The 15,496-nt window shown below is 39.4% G+C and overlaps 1 protein-coding gene across 1 annotated transcript in view; it reads right to left on the reverse strand.

Moving 5' to 3' along the window:
- Window positions 1–12,052, reverse strand: part of LOC117992015 (uncharacterized) — a 64,074-nt gene extending 52,022 nt beyond the window's left edge. The window contains exon 1 of the mRNA XM_069505473.1: window positions 11,632–12,052. The gene's annotated coding sequence lies outside the window, so the exon portion shown is untranslated. The remainder of the gene's footprint in view (window positions 1–11,631) is intronic.
- Window positions 12,053–15,496: the final 3,444 nt, after the last annotated feature.

A 15,496-nucleotide genomic window follows, 5' to 3' on the forward strand; every position in this document is an offset into this window, starting at 1 on the left:
GAAATGCAGCCAGTATTCTTGACACCATTCCACGCGGGCATGATTTGTATAGTAACTACTTTAGATAAGACTAGCTTTAAGTTTTATTGTAATATTTTCATTTCCGGTTTTTTTTGTAACATATTTTTGTAAATGTTGTGTTAACTTGTAAATGGCGAATACATTTAGTAAGTTATATTATGTTCAGAATAAGTATATTTTTTTAAATGTATTAGTGTAAGTAGCCGTAAGTTAACCTAATGAATAAAAAATAAATAAAAACTACATGACTTCATGCACTAAAACACAACCAAGCTCAAATCTGGAAATTCAACATTATGCCGCTAGGAATACGCACACAGGATTTCTTGGGATGATAATGCGATGGGTTCCCAGATCTAAGAAATAGGTAGATCACCACTGATGTTACCACTTCGGTTACCACTACTGTTATGATAATGTTAGTGATAATAAATCCCGAGCTCTCCAAAGCACGCAGGAAACGAAAAGGCCATAGTTACTTATCCTGACTGATATCATCATCAAACAACCTATTGCTGGCCCAGAATTGGGCCTCAATAGCTCAACTGGTAAAGGAGTGGACTGAAACCGAAAGGTCGACGGTTCAAACCCCGCCCGTTGCACTATTGTCGTACCTACGCCTAGCACAAGCTTCACGCTTAGTTGGAGAGGAAAGGGGAATATTAGTCATTTAACATGCCTAATATTCTTAAAAAAAAATTGAGCACGGGCCTCCACTCAAAATGAGACAAGTATCGGCCATAGTCGGTCGTAACTCGTAACTAGGTAATAGGTACGTCCCTGAACAGAATATAACAGCAAGTAAAAAGACAAGCCCTCACTTTCGGCGGTCAAGTTTGGAACGCGGTCAGTCGGTCTCAAATCTCAATGTCGTTGTTATACAATGTGCGGTAAGAGAAAAGTAAGCAGTTACGTCACTAGATGGTATCATGCAGTAGCAATCAATGTGTTAGATTTTTCTTCTCCAAGTACGCTTTAGCTTTACTCACTATCTCAACCCGTCGCCCTCCCACTAATGAGGACGAGAAGGGGCTTATAGGCTCCACTACGCTGGTCAAGTGCAGATTGGCAGACTTCACAAACGTCTTAGAATGAATTAATCATTAAGGAGGACTTTTAGGCATGTGGAATGTGGATTTCCTCACGATTTTCCTTCACCGTTATAGCAAAACATATTTTAAATTTTACTAGCTAACTTCAAGAAGTTAGAGGGGCGTGCCCGGATTCGAAAGGAATATCACAATCGTCATCAAAGTCAAAGTCAAAGTCAAATGATTTATTCAAAATAGGTAATAAATTACTCTTATTGATGGTCTGGTATGGTGTTAGATTTGTAAGATATAGTGGTGATAATTATTACGCAAACATAAAACTAAAGCTACGAGGGTTCCAAACGCGCCCAGGTCTGAGAAGAGCCCACAACAAACTCAGCCGGGTATTCTATTTATTATCACCACTTTACAAAATTATTGAAACTTATTAGAACTATCACAAAGTCGTTTCTAACTATCACAAAAGCAACTCATTCCCAAGCTTGCTTATCATTTACATAATCCTTTACATTGTTATAGGATTTTTCAATTAGTTTACGTTTTTATGAAAACTTTGAACTTGTTGAGAGACATCTCCAATATGTCTTCTGGAAGCATCATCCTCATCATCATGACCAACAAATAGCTGGGCCACTTCTAACTTATGATTTCTGAGCACGGGACTCCTCTCATACCATAACGCTCCCTGTGAGAAAGGATAGCACTAGATTTAGATCTATCAATTTAGTTAAGACATTATGAATAACAGAATCAGCCACATTCTATAACTTTTTTTTAAATAGAGATAGCAAGCAAACGAGCAGGCGTGTCACCTGAAGGTTAGTGATTACCGCCGCCCATGAACATTTGCAGCACCATTTTTTGGTGTATTTACTTGCTTGTATATAATTGCATAAAGCCGGCCTTTGCGGTCAGCGGCGTTCGAACACTTTCCCCTTTTTGTTTATGTCTCAAAATTATGACAAAATAATAGCGTATTTATTTTCGTACTCGTAAGTGTTCTCGAAGACTTGTTCTGCTGAGTCATCTAGTTGTGATATATTATTTAACTAGCTTAAGCCCGCGACTTCGTCCGCACGGACTACACAAATTTCAAACCCCTATAAAAGATTAAAAGTGCAATTTACAGATTCCGGAGTATCTCTTCTCACACCCAGTTTAGATATCAAAACCGTAGTTTTTGATTGAAAAACAAATCCCTTGCTATCTAGCTGATGCCTGCGACTTGGGTAGACGTTGATTTAGATTTTTTAAATCCCATGAGAATTCCTTGATGATCCGGAATAAAATATATATATATATATATATATATAATAATAATACTTAGTATTATGTTAAGCGTTATTCATGTCACTATGTTATTAACCAAACTGATAATCACTTACTTCATACATTAGCGTTAAGGTGACATCTCACTAAACTTTGGGGTAAAGAGGCCAAGTTTCATAACCTGCATGCTGCAAGCAATGTACACATTGCTAGTAACTAAGTATGTGGCTATGAGTATGTCTAAGCAGATTTTATGCTAAGTCACTCTAAATATTTCAAGTTTCGACATTAACCTCTAAATATTACAAAATTTCTATTGAAAATGAGTGTTAATTAATTGCAAAAACTACTGGGTAAGTAGGTAAGTCGACCGCTCAGTTTTTGTGCTACTTAGTTTTTCTCGATATGAAAAGTTAGTGCCATTTATTTTGTTTAGTTCTAATTACAATAAGTTTAACCGATTTAGTTAGACGAATGGTATACCTACATTATACAAAAGGAGCTTGCATCCTTTTTTCCTACCAAGTGCTTGCACTTCAGGCTTCTTTTTATCGGAAATCAAAGAGTTCCCACGGAATTTTAAATTTTAAATACCTAAATAGACACGCACGCAGTTTATAATTTTTTTTAATTCAGATAAAACTGAACGATAGATATGTGTGTATGACATTTACATGTCATGTCATCATATCTCGATAATTTAATATATCAATCAATTAATTAAATTACACCCTCAAATGCATTTAAATAAATCATTGACAAATTGGAATATGTTTTGAGCCGGAATTCGCAATTAAAACGCCTGTCTGGCTCGTTTCCTGCATCACTGCAATGTTGCAATTTATCTGATTAGTCATTTTTTTTAATCAGATAGAAGTTAGCCCTTGACTGCAATCTCACCTGGTGGTAAGTGATGATGCAGTCTAAGATGATAGCGGGCTAACCTGGAAGGGGTATGGCAGTTTTTATTAAACCCATACCCCTGGTTTGGTTTCTACACGGCATCGTACCGGAACGCTAAATCGCTTGGCGGCACGGCTTTGCCGATAGGGCGGTAACTAGCCACGGCCGAAGCCTCCCACCAGAGGCTTCATTTAAGGATTAGGGTGGTATGACCTAACACCTACCTTACCTAGCACAGCTTACCTGTACCCATTGACTTATACAATACTTCGTATGGACAGGGTCATGGAACAAACAAAATGGCACCGACTCAGTGGTGCTTTAGCACCAATGCAACCTCAGTGACGTCTGGATTTCAAACGGGTCGTTCATTAGTATCTAAGAGGTGGCGCAGATTTATTTGGTTCCAAAACCGTGAAAAAAATTGTTTGCTTGGGCTTATCTTGACATTTATATCGATGACTGTACCTAAGTTTTTGACGACCTCCTTGGCGTAGTAGTGAGCGCTGTGTACCTAAGTGGGAGGTCCCGGATTCGATTTAAATAAATAAATAGAGTTTTTTTTTTTTCAATTAAACTTTTACAAGAACTTTTAAATCGTCAAATGCCTCTGGTAAATGTCGTCACTGGTTCGGAATGCCTTTCCTACCGAGAAGAACCAGCAAGAAACAAAGATTTGATATAGGTAGGTATGTAATTGTACAATATTATGCCATAAAAATCTGAAAAAATATTCTGGGTTCCGTGCCTTAAGGCGAGACTGAGTGAGTAGCTAAGTGAGGCCTTTTGCAGAGGGAAAATTTCAGATCTCATGAGAAACCAGAAATATTACGCGGACGAAGTCGCGGGCAACTACTAGTAATATTATATGAATCACTTTACCTAAAGTTTATAAACACAACTTTGTACCAAACTCAGGTCAGGTCGTGCATGGAGTACTGCAGTCACCTCTTCGATGGCTCCGCTAAGTACCAACTAGCGGCTCTGGATGCTGTTGATCGTCGAGCTAGGAGACTCATAGGCGAAGACTCCCCTTTACTGGCGAAACTACAAAGTCTCGATCATCGCCGCAAGGTCGCCGGCTTATCGGTGTTTTATAGGATATATTTCGGAGAGTGTGCTCAGGAACTTTTCGATCTTGTCCCCCCTTCACCATTTTACCACTGAACCGCAAGACGTCGGGCGAGTTTCCATCCTTATGTCGTCGAGATTCCTTCTACACGCACGAAACGTTTTGCGTCATCATTCCTCATATGTATGGCTAAGGTTTGGAATACTCTTCCGCGATATGTGTTTCCTACCAATTACAACCCGGGTTTCTTTAAAACAAGAGTGAATAGGCATCTTCTAGGTAAATGCGTCCCATCTTAGGCCACATCATCACTTCCCATCAGGTGTGATTGTGGTCAAGCGTATACCTATAATGAATAAAAAAAAAAACAATCGCGTTCACACCGCACCTAAACAAAATATTGGTTCAAGTATCAAGACCACGAAGTTTATAATCATATTCACGGATAAGTGTCACTCTATCTCTAGTATAAGTATCACGTTAACCGTATTTGATACTTGAACTCCATCAGTGTGGAAACCACAACGTTCTAACATTGTATAACATGTGGTAATTCGAATAAGTTATCAAACTGTAATAAGAGATTAGATACAACACGATGAGAACCCAAGCGAGACGGGGAAACTAGGTTCTGTAATGTGGATATAGGTAATCTAGGTACCGAAACCCTGACCGTATTTAGTCTAAGGTGTTCAGTTTGAGAACTCTAACAGCAGGATATTCTTAAATGACGATGATGATGACGAGAATGATGAGTGCTACTATATAATGACTTTCCGAAAGACATATTTCAGGAAAAATCTTTTCCTTAATTTAAAGAAAAATTAAAAAAATACTGTCAAACACTATAGTTTGAAAACTTAAAGTATGATATGTTTTTAATTAGTATTTACTATTGCATAAATTTACCGTACCTTAAATGATGTTTTCTTGTATATTTATATATTTTAAATTGTTCTTTCTCAAAAAAGAACAAAGTTCACTTACTAACTTCACTTCACTTAGTAAGTGAACTTTTGTTCTTTTTTGAGAAAATAAAGTCTTTAAACCTAAATGCCTAAATGATAGAAGGAATAACTTTAAAATAAAGTTGGGATCAATTTCTCGTAAGTAGGATTAATTGAACTTATTTTCTGAAATAAATCCAAGTTATAACCCACAATCAATTCAAAATAATTAACAAATTAATTATGTAAAAACTGGTTTCAGCTGTCATTATGGTGAAATTACAATAACATGTCGCATCGCATAAATAAATATCCTACCTGTAGTAATAAAATGACGTAGTTTATAGGGCTAGAATTCATTATTAAAGAAAATAATTAAAAAATCATGATTTTTATTCAGTACCCTCATTATAAATGTGATAGTGTGTTTGTGTGTTGGTTTATTGGTTTTTTGGTTTGTCCTTCAATCACGTCGCAACGGTGCAACGGATTGACGTGATTTTTTGCATGGGTATAGATAAAGACCTGGAGAGTGACATAGGCTACTTTTTATCCCGGAAAATCAAAGAGTTCCCACGGGATTTTCAAAAACCTAATTCTACTTAAATATATTAAAGGAAAGGGTGACTAACTGACCGACTGACATAGTGGTCTATCAATGCACAGCTCAAACTACTGGACGGATCAGGCTGAAATTTGGCATGCGGATAGCCATTATGATGTAGACATCCACTAAGAAGCGATTTTTGAAAATACAACCCCTAAGAGGGTAAAATAGGGGTTCGAAATCGTGGACGAAGTTCCGGGAATAAGCTAGTACATAATTCAAGACGATTACTTACTCCACTTGAGATTTAAAATATTCGGGCTTAGGTTACTAAGGATTGTCGAAAAAAAAGGTTACCCACTATACTGTCAGACTTCTGCACCATAAACGCGGTACTTTGCTTTCATGAGAGGTTAATTTGTTTGTACAGGTCTTGTTTTAATTAGATTAGCATTTAATTAGAACAAAACCTGTACAAGCAATTTAAATAATATTTAGTATACGCACGTCCATACAGCCTTCGCAACATTGTCGTCAGTTTCGCAACTCGTCCGATGCCTAAAGTCTAAACCCAATACACTGATCGGCTTTACCATATTTGGCGGTGTTATATGGATAACCAGTCAATTGTTATTAATCCCTAACCCTGTGGTAAACCACGACAGTAAGGAAACTTATAACAAAACAACTTCACACACACTGGCAGACTTCCACCTAAATTTGACGCTGGGCTATGAAATGACTAGGTCTCTTTGATTTCACGTCACCAATATTATAACCTAACTAGCTTATGCTCGCGACTTCGTCCGCGTGGACTGCACAAATTTCAAATCCCACTTTCACCCCCTTAGGGGTCGAATTTTCAAAAATCCTTTCTTAGCGGATGCCTACGTCATAATAGCTATCTGCATGCCAAATTTCAGCCCGATCCTTCCAGTAGTTTGAGCTGTGCGTTGATAGATCAGTCAGTCAGTCAGTCACCTTTTCGTTTTATATATTTAAGATTTTGGCTGTAAAATTTAGGAGAAACAATAAATGATTATTAAATAAAAATGATTAATACTAACACTCGCCGTAATAAATCCCCCTCCCCGCAATCGCAATCGGTGACTGTAGCAACCAGTGAAGCATACTCAATCAGAATCTTCAAAAAAGGTAGCTTACGTCTCTGCGGTGCTCCAGATTTACCAACGAGCTGGTTAGTTCAGGATTGTCCACAAGTCGTACAGCTTCGATCAAATGAAAGCAGTATTCGTAGGTAATCGTAGCATTGCCTAATATCGGCAGGTTTTATCCAATGCTGAACGCAGATCTTATGTGGATACAGCTGACAAGGCCACAGATTACAGGATATCCTGCGAATTTCTGTAGGTAATCACCGGCGTTGCACAACGCACATAAGAAAATTATTATATACCTGCTTACATTTATTTTGAGTGTTTTACATTTATTATCATAAGCATGTCTTACATCATGATGCATAATGCATGCCCCTGGCACAGTATAGCAACATTTTTATGGCTTTTAAATAAATCTGTGACACTTTTTCATACAAGATAAACTATAAAATTATAATCTTTAGGCATTACTTTTTACTTTCGCATTTAGACGAATACTAGCTTATACTCGCGACTTCGTTCGCGTGGACTACACAAATTTCAAACCCCTATTTCACCCCCTTAGGTTAGTTGAATTTTCAATAACCCTTTCTTAGCGGATGCCTACGTCATAAAGCTACATATCTGCATGCCTTTCAGTCCGATCCGTCCAGTAGTTTGAGCTGTGTGTTGATAGATCAGTCAGTCAGTCAACTTTTCCTTTTATATATTTAAGATTATAAATGCGAAAGTGTGTCTGTCTTTCTGTCTATCTGTCTGTGTGTCTGCTAGATTTTCACGGCCCAACAGTTTAACCGATTTTGATTAAATATGGTACAGAGTTCCCTATACACATCCCGGGGAAGGACAGACGGGGTTTTTGGAAAAACTAAATTCACGCAGAGGAAGTCGCGGGCAACATTTAGCATGTTATATGACGTCTGACAAGCGGTAATAACCTACTCGTTAAGACGTCAGTCTCCTATTTGGGAGGTCGTGAGTTCGATCCCGGGTACGCACCTCTAACTTTTCGGAGCTATACGAGTACCTATGTGTGTTTTAAGCAATAAATTATCACTTGGTTTTTAACGTGAGGACGCCTGCAGGTCTATCGCTTGAGAGTTCTCTATAAGTAATGTTCTGAAAGGTGTGTGAACTCTACCAATCCCAACTAGAGTCGCTTCGCGCGCGTTGAACTTTTTTTACTAGTACTAAGACGTACCTACGTGTATTTTTCTACATTAAATTTTCTAATTTCCGACGTTGCTTGGTGAGATTACAATCTCATTGTAAGCACACTCTTGATGAAGTTTTAATGGAGTCGTGTTATTTAATGACTCCATCAAAACTATTAAAATAAAACAGCCAAAGAAGAGAAGAAAGAAAACAGTCCGCGTCGTCGCGTCGTATCTGATGATAACATTTTTGTCATTAAAAAATGAGGATTTATGATTCTATTATCATAATATTATGCACATTTTCCGTGCGAAATCGGTATTATGTTATGTTGTAACATCGATTATGATACCAAAATTAAATAACACTCAGTAATATCGATTCACGGTGCATGCATAAACTGTTACGTTGATTCGTGTAATCAAATCGATTCTTTTACTGAATTCCGATATATCGCAGTTTCAAGTGTTCAGTGCAAAATCTAGAATAAACTAGCAATAATGTTCCCATGTTCAGAATGATGTGCGTTTTAAGTAAGTAAGTCACTCGGCGGGCGATGGAGAGAGCTATGCTTGGAGTTTCTCTACGTGATCAAATCAGAAATGAGGAGATCCGTTGGAAAACTAGAGTAACCACAACGGGCTGCGAAGCTGACGTGGCAATGGGCAGGGCGCATAGTTCGTAAAACCGATAGACGTTGGGGTCCCAAGGTGCTGGAATGGCGACCTCGCACCGGAAAACGCAGGAAGACCCCCCTCCACTAGACATCAGACGAGTAGCAGGGAGCCGCTGGATTCAGGCGGCGCAAGATCGTGGCGTGTGGAAGTCCCTACAAAAGACCTATTGTTAGCAGTGGACGTCTATCGGTTGATGATGATGATGATAAGTAATCAATACTTTTTTCAGATTTTTCGCTATGATTTCGTGTTTTATTTCAGATTTTTTTACACAATAGGGGGCGTCGTCTTGCAAGGCTAAGGTTTTATACTATTTGAGTAGGCAAGTACTTAGATAGGCATTTTTTTTGGGAAATCAATCTTTTCTAAGGTCAATAGCTGCAATCGTTTTCGTTGGTAAATTAAAATAACAAATATTTTGGTAGAGATAATGTATTATTATATAAGTAAAAAATATACCTACCTACTACTAATGAGGTGAATCAAGAAACATAATATTATCTCCATAAATAATTTATGCTTAATATGCTTAACTCTATGATTTAAATTAAGCTTAAATCATGCTTAAATCCGATATTTCACGCTTAGCACCGATAATGTAGCGATTAAGCCCGCATTCGCGGTTATTTAAGTGTGTAATCTGTCACGTTTCGACGGTGAAGTAAAACACCATAAGGGCCAGCACCAACAGGCAGAGTTTAGTTGAGTCTAACATTTTTTTAAAGAATATTACCGCGACTTCGTCTGCGTGGATCATCATAATATTATCATAATCAACCCATCGCCGGCTCACTACAGAGCACGGGTCTCCTCTCAGAGTGAGAAGGGTTTTGGCCATAGTCTACCACGCTGGCCATGTGCGTATTGGTAGACTTCACACACCTTTGAGAACACTATGGTGAACTCTTAGGCATGCAGGCTTCCTCACGATGTTTTCCTTCACCGTTAAAGCAAGTGATATTTAAGTATATATGCGTGGATATGGGTTCTTAATCCCGTTGGAACTCTTTGGTTTTCCGGGATAAAAAGTAGCCTATGTGTTACGTCAGGGTAAGCTATCTCCATTCCAAATTTCAGCTAAATCCGACCAGAAGTTTTTGCGTGAAAGAGTAACAAACACACACACACACACACACAAACACACACACACACACACACACACACACACACACACACACGCGTGTATACAAACTTTCGTCTTTATAATACTACTAGCCGATGCCCGCGACTTCGTTTGCGTGGATTTATGTTTTTCAAAATCCCGCGGGAACTGTCTGATTTTCCGGGATAAAAAAGTAGCCTATGTCACTCTCCAGGGTATAATCTATCTCCATTCCAAATTTCAGCCAAATCCGTTCAGCCGTTTTTCGTGATTGAGTAACAAACATCCAAACATCCACACTTTCACATTTATTATATTAGTAGGATTAGTAGGATGTAAGTATGAAGTGTAGATGTCAATCATGACTAATTTTCCCCTTTCCCACTAGGTAAATAAGCGTATAGCTTGTGTTTTGTTGGTGCGACATAACCACCGTGATATCCGTGGCCGGTGGTATCCACGATGGATTTTCCTCACGAAAAAGTAGTGGGTACGACAATAGTGAAACGAGCGGGGCTTGAACCGCCGACCTTTTGGATTTCAGCCCTCTCCTTAACCGTTGAGCTATTGAGGCTATTAAACAAAATTGATAGGTATCTATCTAAACTTAGCTTTATGTACTTTGACATACCGTTTAAATTGTCATTTGTAAATCATCATCATCATCGGCAACCGATAGACATCCACTGCTGGACATGAGTCTCTTGTAGAGTTGTAGGGATTTCCGCCCACCACGTTCTTGCACCGCCTGAATCCACCGCGCAGCGTTTGGACGTGCTTTGGATTGCTGCGAGTCCAGGAGTTCGATCCCGGGCACGCAACTCTAACTTTTCGGAATTACCTGCTTTAACGGTGACGGAAAACATCGTGAGGAAACTTGTATGCCTGAGATTACTCCATCATGTTTTCATAGGTGTGTGGTGGACTACGGCCTAACCCCATTCATTCTAAGAGGAGACCCGTGGGGTGATTACGTATCTCGCGACAGGCTTGCGACAGGTGTAAATCTCGCGATCATTGCTGTCAAACGTCCGGCTAGAGAGAGACAGCAATAGCCACAAAGGAAAATAAGAAGAAGAAGAGAAACAACAAATGAACTATCAGATTGCTACTGCTGTCGCGTTGCTGTCGCTACTGCAACGTTTTATGTAATCACCCCACAGTACTCAGCGAGAGGCTGAGATGATGATTAATAATTCTCTATTTCTATGCACAGAAACTTCGATGAACAAAATTAGTAGGAACCTACCTAACTGTACCTTACCGCCCGCCTTACGACGTTCCGCCCTCGAAATAGATAGGTGCAACTACCATATCAATACCTGTCATATCAAGGATTCGACATTACGAAACTCTTCTGGCCATTAACTGAGGTCGGAGCTTTCAACTCAGCTTCCAAGTTCCAATGCTTAGGTACTTTATTTAAGAAATTTGCCTTCCTCCCTGGCGCAGTGTGCTCTTATTGGCGGGAGGTTCCGGGTTCGATTCCAAACAGGGGAAGTTTGGAATTTTATAAATTTTCACTGGTCTGGTCTGGTGGGAGGCTTCGGCCGTGGCTTGTTACCGCGTGGCTAGTTGGCAAAGACCGCCAAGCGATTTAGCGTTCCGGATCGATGCTGTGTAGAAATCAAAAGGGTATAATAAAAACTGCCATGCCCCTTCCAGGTTAGCCCGCTTCAATCTGCATCTAGACTGCATCATCACTTACCACCAGGCGATATTGTAGTCAAGGACTACTGTAACGTGTATCTGAATAAAAAAAACTTACTTTTCGACAGATGGTGGCTCAGTATCAGTGCCCACACAAAACACACACATTGCACTTGCACACAACAAAAACACACTTCAACGTTCTGTTCATTTTGTTAATTGCACAAAACAAAAAAATCCGTATTAAATTAGGTAAAACTTTTTAAGCGCAACCTTTGCCTTTCAATTTAAAAAAAACAAGTTTTAAAGGCGGGAATGCTGAAATTTAAAGACGTTCAAACTTTTTTTATCATAAGCGAAATACGGATTCCAGGATTTTAAAAATTACAAAACAAATGCGCTGGGAATGTTTTTATCAATTTTATCTGTTATTCGTTTAAAAAAATAGTTAAGATAAGCCGAGGTAAATAAAAAAAGTGTGTCATTCGGATACGGGCGACCGCGACCGGACTGTGGGGTTGCGCAACGCGTGTATTCGAGGCAGGTTTGCTGCAGAAACTGAAAGTGGTACCGCCACCCCACCCGATGGCATCGCTTAGGTAATGGTGATTACCATTAATCCCATTTTCATAATACATCCGCGGTTATTCTATGATGAGTAAGTACGCTTTGTTGACATGGTGGCGTTACTTTGTACCGCGGGAAGTTCGGAACTAATTGTATTGTTAAGTGATGTAACATTCTCTTATCAGATAGGTAAGCTGAAGCTGTGACACCCTAGTGGTTAGGATGTCCGTCTCCTAATCGGTGGTGGGCTCGATCCCGGGCACGCACCTCTAAGTTTTCGGAGTCATGTACGATTTAAGTAGGTACCTAATTAAATATCACTTGCTTTAACGGTGAAGGAAAACACCGGGAGGAAATCTGCATGCCTGAGTGCTGTTCTTTATAATGTTCTCAAAGATATCTGCCAATCCGCACTTGGCCAGCAGGGACTATGGCCAAAACCTTTCTCACTCTGAGAGGAGATCCGTGCTCTGTAGTGAACTGAGGCGATGGGTTGTTAATGATGATGATGATGGCAGATCGAGTACACCGAGTGACGTTTTATGATCATCAACCTATCGCCGGCTCACTAGGTACTTAGAATGCTCTCCTCTCAGCTGGCCAAGTGCGGATTGACAGAATTCACAGTTTACAGTTACACACCTTTGAGAACATTATAGAAAACTCTCAGGCATGCAGGTTTCCTCACGATGTTTTTCCTTCACCTACAGCAATTAAGTGATATTTGATTGCTTAGAGCACACGTAACTCCGAAAATTTAAGAGGTGCATGCCCGGGATCAAACCCCCGGCCTGCCGAATAGGTGGACGATCGTAATCCCTAGGTCTCACGGCGATCATTGCGTGACGTTTAATTTTCTCTCTCTAACTTTTCGAAGTTAAAGGGCGACCTATCACAGCTAAGTAGGCTTTATACAAGTTAAGGAGTAATAGTCGACTAACTTACAAAATGTACTTAGAGTCGTATTTTCATTGATTTCTTAGTTTAAGTTGTCAGTTGTGTGCAAAGAATTTGTATGTACTACTACGTGTTGTGTGTAAAACAGCTAGTACAGTACGACAAGGCTCCTTTTACCGGCCAATCTCCTCTGTGTCTCCTTCAAGCTACTTGAGACTGGCAAAGTGCATTGTGCTGACATGGCACTGGAAAAAGCCATATATTAAGAGAAGAAGAAGAAGGCTCTTTTGGCACTTGATTGACATTGACAGAGGGCCGCTGTTGGAGAACAAAGGCATAATTAAGACTATTTAAACAAGAACAAAGGGCAACGTTAGTTCTGATTTTCGCCACGCGTCAAGAGCCTTGTCGCACTGTACTTAGCTGTAGGTGTATTTTGACGGCAACTACGGAACTCTACACACTCCGCGTAGACGATACACACCTGACCGATTTCTTAGATATAAGTAACTAGAACATACAATAAATTTACGAATAACTTATGTAAAGTTTTGGAGCGGGGCGAGCAATTTCACTTACTTACATGAGAAAATCTCAGCAAACAACTTAACTTCACATACCTACATAAGAACTCGGTAGGAACATGGCGTGGCTTTAGAACAAGTAAGTAGGTGTAATAACAATCGAAATATAGTACCTGCTTACTTATGTAACGTGAACAAAACATCGGATGCCGACAATGTGCGTGCAATAATACTCAAGCAAATGAACGTGCGATCTTCTATATCATTGTAATCTCCGGAGCCCGGAAGGCAATTGTGCATTTGTTGTGGCTTATAAACAATATCCGTTTGGTTGATACTTTACATAACATTATAGGTACGTGGAATTTTAATTGTTTTAACTTTTGACACGAGAGTAAAACATAATGAGTCGTAAGTACCTAGTAAAAGCAAAGCCAATTAATTAGGGTGGACTAAAACGAAGACGTTACCCTAGTCGCTGCCAAATCAACGCACAGCCTAAACCGCTGGTCCTAGAGACATGAAATTTTGAGGGTGTGTTCTCTGTAAAAAGTAGGTATCCACTAAGAAAGGATTTTTTGAAATTCCACCCCTAAGTGGGTTAAATAGGGGATGAAAGTTTGTATGAAAGTCCGTCATTTTTCAAGTTTTTTGCATAAAAATTGGTATTTGGGTTTTTGGTCACAAATGAAATACGTGTTTCAGAATTTTTTTAAATTCATCCCCCACCTCGATTTGTTAAATTCTACCCGAGCGAAGCCGGGGCGGGTCAGCTAGTTTTAATATAAACCAAACTCGATGACATTTTTGTAGATGCGTTCTCGAAACTGTAGTTTGCCAGATTTGAGTAAAAATTAAAACTTACACGGGTTTAAAATTTTATTGTAAATCCTTGAGCCCGTGAAACTTTGAAACTAAATTCCAATAACTTTGAAGTCATTTTTTTATTCAGATACAACTGCCCTTGACTGCAATCTCACCTGATGGTAAGTAATGATGCAGTCTAAGATGGAAGCGGGCTAACTTGGAAGGGGTATGGCAGTTTTTACTAAACCCATATGTGCCCCTTTGGTTTCTACACGGCATCGTACCGGAACGCTAAATAAATTTTAAAAATCCAATGGGAACTCTTTGATTTTCCGGGATAAAAAGCCTATGTCCTTCCCCGGGGTGAAAGCTATCTCTGTAATAAATTTCGTCAAAATCGGTTAAATTGATGGGCCGTGAAAGGCTAGCAGACAAACAGAGAGACAGACACACTTTCGCATTTATAATATTAGTACCTATGGATATGGATAAAAGGTTGTCATAAGTCTAGTTAATGTAGCAACTAAAACAAGCTGGGTACTTAGTTGATATGTACCTACATATAAAAGCATAGGTAGGTACAGGTTTTTGATTGCAAATAAAGATTATGCGATAACAAGCATGTCGTTAAGCACACAGTTAGAGTTACACAATACATCAATGTTATTAATCCGCATTACAGTGTCTTCACTACTGAGTTGTGTGGAAAGTTCAAGATGATGCGATATGCCAATTGCCAAGCCTACCACTTTGCAAAAATAAGCAGAGGCAACATTCCGTATTTTGCAATCTAAATATATAAAAGGAAAAGGTGGCTGACTGACTGGCTGATCTATCAACGTACAGCTCAAACTACTGGACGGATCGGGCTAAAATTTGGCATGCAGGTAGCTATTATGACGTAGGCATCCGCTAAGAAAGGATTTTTGAAAGGGTGAAATAGGGGTTTGAAAATTGTGTAGTCCACGCGGACGAAGTCGCGAGCATAAGCTAGTAAAACCATAAGAGCGATCACGCACTCATCCGATCAGAGCCCATGAAAAACTTCCGAGGATATGAAAAACTCGGTCCGAACTCGGATATTGCTCACGCACTAATCCGATCTCGGATCCTAATCCAAGCGATTCAAGTGACAACTTCGGTATATTTACGTCCGTCTTCCCTACGCAGAGCTTATAGAGAGAGAGC

This window comes from Maniola hyperantus, chromosome 20 (assembly GCF_902806685.2).
Source record: "Maniola hyperantus chromosome 20, iAphHyp1.2, whole genome shotgun sequence".
NCBI lineage: Eukaryota > Metazoa > Arthropoda > Insecta > Lepidoptera > Nymphalidae > Maniola > Maniola hyperantus.